The 6,034-nt window shown below is 40.0% G+C and overlaps 1 pseudogene; it reads left to right on the top strand.

Annotated features, from left to right (window-relative positions):
* Positions 1-443: 443 nt before the first annotated feature.
* LOC116546896 lies at positions 444-6,034 on the top strand (annotated as a pseudogene).

The raw sequence follows: 6,034 nt of genomic DNA on the forward strand, positions 1-6,034 counted from the left end.
GATCTCATTTGTCATGGGAGGTGCCCAATGGGAGGTAGTTGAATCATGGGTTCAGTTACCTTCGTGCTGTTCTTGTGATAGTGAGTGACTTCTCATGAGATCTGATGCTTTTATAAGAGGCTTTCCCTCCACTTTGCTCTGCCCTTCTTCTTGCTGCCGCCATGTGAAGAAGGACATGTTTGCTTCTCCTTCCACCATGATTGTAAGTTTCCTGAAGTCTCCCCAGCCAAGCAGAACTGTGAGTCAATTAAACCTCTTTCCTTTATAAATTACCCAATCTTAGGTATGTCTTTATCAGCAGGGTGAGAATAAACTAATACAGTAAATTGATATGGCGTAGTGGAGCACTGCTGTAAAGATACCTGAAAATGCAGAAGGGACTTTGGAACTGAGTATCAGGCAGAGGTTGGAGCAGTTTGGAAGGCTCAGAAGAAGACAGGAAGATGTGGGAAAGTTCAGAACTTCCTAGAGACTTGTTGAATGGCTTTGACCAAAATGCCGATAGTGATATGGACAATAAACTCCAGGCTGAGGTTGTCTCAGATGGAAATGAACTATTTGGGAACTGGAGCAAAGGTGACTCTTGTTATGCTTTAGCAAAGAGACGCAGCATTTTCCCTCAGCCCTAGAGATCTGTGGAACTTTGAACTTGAGAGACATGATTTAGGGTAGCTGGTAGAAGAAATTTCGAAGCAGCAAAGCGTTCAAGAGGTGACAGAGCATAAAAGTTTGGAAAATTTGCAGCCTATGTGGTAGAAAAGAAAAACCCATTTTCTGGGGAGAAATTCAAGCCCTGCAGAAATTTGCACAAGTAATGAGAAGCCAAATGTTAATCACAAAAACAATGGGGAAAATGTCTTCAGGCCATGTCAGAAACCTTCACAGCAGCCCCTCCCATCACAGGCCTGGGGGCCTAGGAGGAAAAACTGGTTTTGTGGGCCAAGCCTAGGGACACCCTGCTGTGTACAACCTAGGAACTTGGTGCCCTGTGTCCCAGCCACTCCAGCCATGGCTACTGGGGGCCAAGGTACAGCTCAGGTCATGACTTCAGAGGGTGCAAGCCCCAAGCCTTGGCAGCTTTCATGTGGTGTTGGTCCTGCAGGTGTGCAGAAGATAAGAATTGAGGTTTGGGAACCTCTACCCAGATTTCAGAGGGTGTGGAAATGCCTGGATATCCAGGTAGGGGTTTGCTGCAGGGGCAGAGCCCTCATGGAGAACCTCTACTAGGTCAGTGAAGAAGGGACATGTGGGGTTGGAGCCCCCACACAGAGTCCCCACTGGGGCACTTCCTAGTAGAGCTGTGAGAAGAGGGCCACCATCCTCTAGACCCCAGGACAGTACATCCACTGACAGCTTGCACCATGTGCCTGGAAAAGCTGCAGACACTCAACACCAGCCATGAAAGCAGCCAGGAAGCCCCCAAATATTAGATATATTAGAAAGAATGCAAAACAATGATGCCTACATTATTCACGAACAAAAATTTGGAAGAATTTTGCCCACTTGGATGTTTTCTTAGCTACAACTTAACATTCAGGTTCACAAGACTCTCAGAGGCCATACCTGGCACCCCTCTAATCAGAAAGACATAGGATTAGAACTATAGCTTGCTAGCAGGGCAGCATCAGACACGATATTTCTGTAGGAGCAGTCTCTGAAGCAGCAGTCCACACAGTATGCAAGAGATAGTCTGTTGGCTCTCCACCCCTCACTGTCTACTTGGGGACAGCCGAGGTGCATGTGGCACCATCCTGGAGCCTTTAACTCTTGTAAGAACTTAACAGAGTAGTTTCCAATCCCATGCAAGGTGTATGCAAGTTATAGGCCCACTGCATTCAGAGAAGCTCAAAGTCCAGCTTCTTCCAGGTACTTAGTTTTCCCAGTTCAAGTGTAGTCCATCAATCAGGAGTCTTTTTTATGATATGCAGTATTGCTTAGTAACATGGTTAACATTTTGTCATTAGGAGGCTCTAGGTGGACAGAGCTAGAAAGTTAATTAAAAGTCAAATTATCATGCAGAAGGAGAAAAGAAATTTACACACAAATTGAGAACAAGAAAAAATGACAGAATAGATTTAGAGAGAGGCAAATAGAAATTTGAAAAGAAAAAAACAACCAAAATTAAGAGTACAATGGAAGAGTTTAACAGAAGAACAGTCACAACTGAAAGGAGAACTAATAAAGTGGGAGATGGGGAAGAAGAAAAAAATTCAGAATATATAGCAAGGAGAAAATATTTAATACACAAACACAAAAATATAACAAACGAGTGAGACAGTCTATCTTAGTTTTAGTTAGAGGCTCAAAAGTCGAAGAGAAAGAAAATAAAGGCAATAAAGGCTGTTATCATTTATTAGGTCTAAGTATTAATATTGAAGAGATAATATTTGAGAGTTTTCCAGACAAAATGAAACTAAAAAGTCAACAGATTCTAGAAGTTCAGCCAGTTGAACAAGATAAATAAAGAGAAATCAATAGCTAAAGACAGAATAGTAAAACTGCAGAAACTAAACAAAAAACACTCAGAAGACAAAAAGGAAGATTATATTCAAATAAGCAAAAGTTAGACAATTGGCTGCCTTCTGAAAAGCAATAATCAAATCCAAGTATGCGGAAAGAAAATAACTGCCTCCAAGAATTACATACTTGGTAAAATTAATTTCCAATAATTAAAGCAAAATAAAGACACTTTCAGAGAAGAAGAGCTGAAAGAGTTTTTCAGAAGCAGACCAACACTAAAGGAAATTCTATATGATGTTTCTCAGGCAGAAGCACCATGATTACATATAAAAATTCAGAGACATAGACAGAAAGAAAGAGCCAGACACCAGCACATATGTTGCTAAATCTAAAGTAACTATACAAAATATATGTCTAGTCTTCTGGGGCTTAAGAATATTAATACTTAGATCTAATAAATGATAGCAGTATATAATATAGAGTGAGACTTAATGAACTAAAAGTATTCCAACATCATATATTGTCCAGGATGAGGATAAGGGTATCAATTATTACTATGTTTAATAAATTAAGGATTAAGATTGCAATTTTTAAAGTAATCCCAAAAGAATAGAAGCAATTTAAATATGATTAAAAATATAGAAGAAAAAAAGTGAAGCAAAGCATATAAAAAAGTAAAAAATATAATATTATAATAGTTAAAAATAACCATTCCAAAACAGACAAGAAAAGAAATTGAAACAGAACAAAGAGAACAAATAGAAAAAAAAAGATGGTAGATTTAAAATTAATACATATCAGCAATTACATTAAATGTAAGTGGACCAGATTATCCAGTAAAAAAAAAAAAAAAAAAAAACCCAAAATATGCTAGACAGGATTTTAAAATTAACTATATGCTATATTTAGGAGTTGTATCTAAACTAGAAAGTGAGAGGAAGGTTGGAAATAAAGGTGAGAAAAGGAGCTTGATTGAAAACATTAACAAAAAGGTGGCTGTAATAATGGACCCTAAGGCAAAAAGCATGACTTCAGAATGTAACTGTTAGGGAATATAACCATTCCTTTCTGAATACTGTTTATGCTGACTGGTTATCATAGGTTATGATATATGTTAATCTTTCTGCACCATTTTGTTTAGACAAAGAGCTTTGGTATTTTCTTCTTTACTCTCCAACTATAAAGGTATAATAAAATAATAAATCTTCCAACATTTCTTATCTTTAAAATTTTTGTGTAAGTGATTACCGTCATATTATTTAGTGCAGTGACTTGTTTTCATCCTTACTTCCTAATCTCCAAGCATTGCCAGGTACCTGACCTTTTCCAGTGTCCGTGTCTCAAAGCCAGCACAAGTCCGGAACGCACTGCCTCTGAGAGTCGATCCACGGCAATTCTTTCCCCAACATCCCCTTGGTGTCTAGGACTCTAATGACCAAAGGAAAGGGGCTTGCTGTTGCTTGGCTACTATGTTGGTGGATGTGATTTTAGGCTACAGGTATGTCCACAGATTGACACTGTGGAAAGGTCACTCAAGACACAGTGTGGCAAATGGGTTGGAATGGACAAGACTGGCTGTAGAGAGGCCAGTTTTTGATCTGCTTATGTTAATGGAGGTGATGGATGGATAAAGTGCAGTGATAAAGTGGCAGTGAGTCTGTAGAGAGTCCAATACATTTAAATACTATAATTCTTTGGAAATAAATGGTTGTGTTGGGAGATTGGGAGTGTTTATCTAAAGATGATATCAAGATCCGATGTGACCAGCAGGATGCATAGCAGTGAGTGCAAGTGTCTAGGCAGGGGTAGAGGCAGGTTTTAGTGTCTGTTGAAACACCTAGAACCACCCACTACTCTCTGGGAGATGCTGGCTTGGGGCTGATCACTGAGTGTTGAGGTAGAGGGTGGTACATGACGCTGACAGGGAACTCCCCGGTGTGTTGAGTTTTAGTATCTGTGACTCTGAGATGCATATGAGGCCTTTGTAAATTTCAGAGTTGAGAATAAAAAGTATAGATTTGTATTTTGGAAAGAGATTTGGGAATAAACGTGGCTCTGGTTGACATAGATAATATATGAAGTTTTGTTGGCCAGAGATGGTGTGTGTCTTGGGTGTTGGGCAGAGAACGGATAGAACCAAAGCTCTGCGAGGTCAATGTGAAGGGTGATTTCCTTGTTGGGCTCAAGTTTGTAACACCACCTGAACCTGGCTTGGCTTCTCAACTGGAGAAGAAGCATAATTACATGTCACACACAGCTCCTGTCTTTGAAAAAGTCCTAATAACTCCCAGACATAACATGTGGGGCAAACTCTCCAGATTTTTCTCTTCAGTTTAATCCCTCCAGGGAAAATTGGGGAAGGAAATCTCTCTACTATTTGAACTTCATCAAAAGACCAACATGTTAATATTTCAGCCATTAATCTGTCTTTAAACCAGGCTACTCCTTACACAGCTATTACACAAAAGCATATTAACTGGGGAAACTGGATTCTCCCAAACAATGAAACATTGACTGCAAGCATTATTAATCTTTTTATGTCACATAACCCTTCAAAGGTTTTATACGTTCTAGAAAACAAATGATAGTATTATAATGACTACAAGACTGATTATTATTCTTTAACAAAAAACAGCCACAAACAACTAACTCCATCAGCAACTCCTCCCCTCTCCCCCACCCCTCCCCCTCCCCCTCCCCTCCCCCACTTCCTCCCCTCCCCCTCCCCCTCTCCCTCCCCCTTTCCCTCTCCCTCTCCCTCCTCCTTCTCCTTCTCCTTCTCCTTCTTTTGCCTATGATATTCTGGTATAGCAGATTTCCTCTTTCTTCTAATTCAAATTCCAATCCTGCTTATTTCTTCCCTAGATTAAAATTTAACTTACCTGTGCTACCAGTTGGTGCTCCCTTCTCAGAGCCACTAAAGCAAGAGTTTGAGGTTGAGGTCGTCAATTGAAGATTTAGGATCAGAAACAAGGACTGGATGAATTTCTGATGTTTTCTATATGAGTCTGTTACGCAGTTGGAAAGAGCCTTTTTCGGAGTTAGAGTTTGATCAGACAAATGAGCTATTTTAATATTTATAGTTTTTGTCTAGTAAAAAAAAAGTCTTCTATGAAAATCTTGGTTTTGGATGTCTTTATTAGCCTTTAGTCAATACCACAAAAACTTGGTTTTGGAACAATTTCTGTCTTTTTCAGTATTTCAATTTTTCCTCCAGGAATACACATAGAAGCTGCATTGGTGATCCAGTGGTAGAATCCTCACCTCCTGCGTGGTAGACCCTGGTTCAATTCCTGGTGAATGCAACAAATTTTATGCTTCTCTTCTCTATACTTTTTTTTTTTTTTTGAGACAGAGTCTCGCTTCATCGCCAGGTGCCAGGTTGGAGTGCAATGGCATGATCTTGGCTCACTGCAACCTCCACCTCCCAGGTTCAAGCAATTCTCCTGCCTCAGCCTCCTGAGTAGCTGGGACTACAGGTGTGTGCCACCACGCCCAGCTAATTTTTGTATTTTTAGTAGAGACAGGGCTTCACCATGTTGGCCAGGATGGTCTCGATCTCTTGACCTCGTGA

Source organism: Sapajus apella, unplaced genomic scaffold (genome assembly GCF_009761245.1).
Source record: "Sapajus apella isolate SASKATOON/1434 unplaced genomic scaffold, GSC_monkey_1.0 scaffold1630, whole genome shotgun sequence".
Taxonomy (NCBI): domain Eukaryota; kingdom Metazoa; phylum Chordata; class Mammalia; order Primates; family Cebidae; genus Sapajus; species Sapajus apella.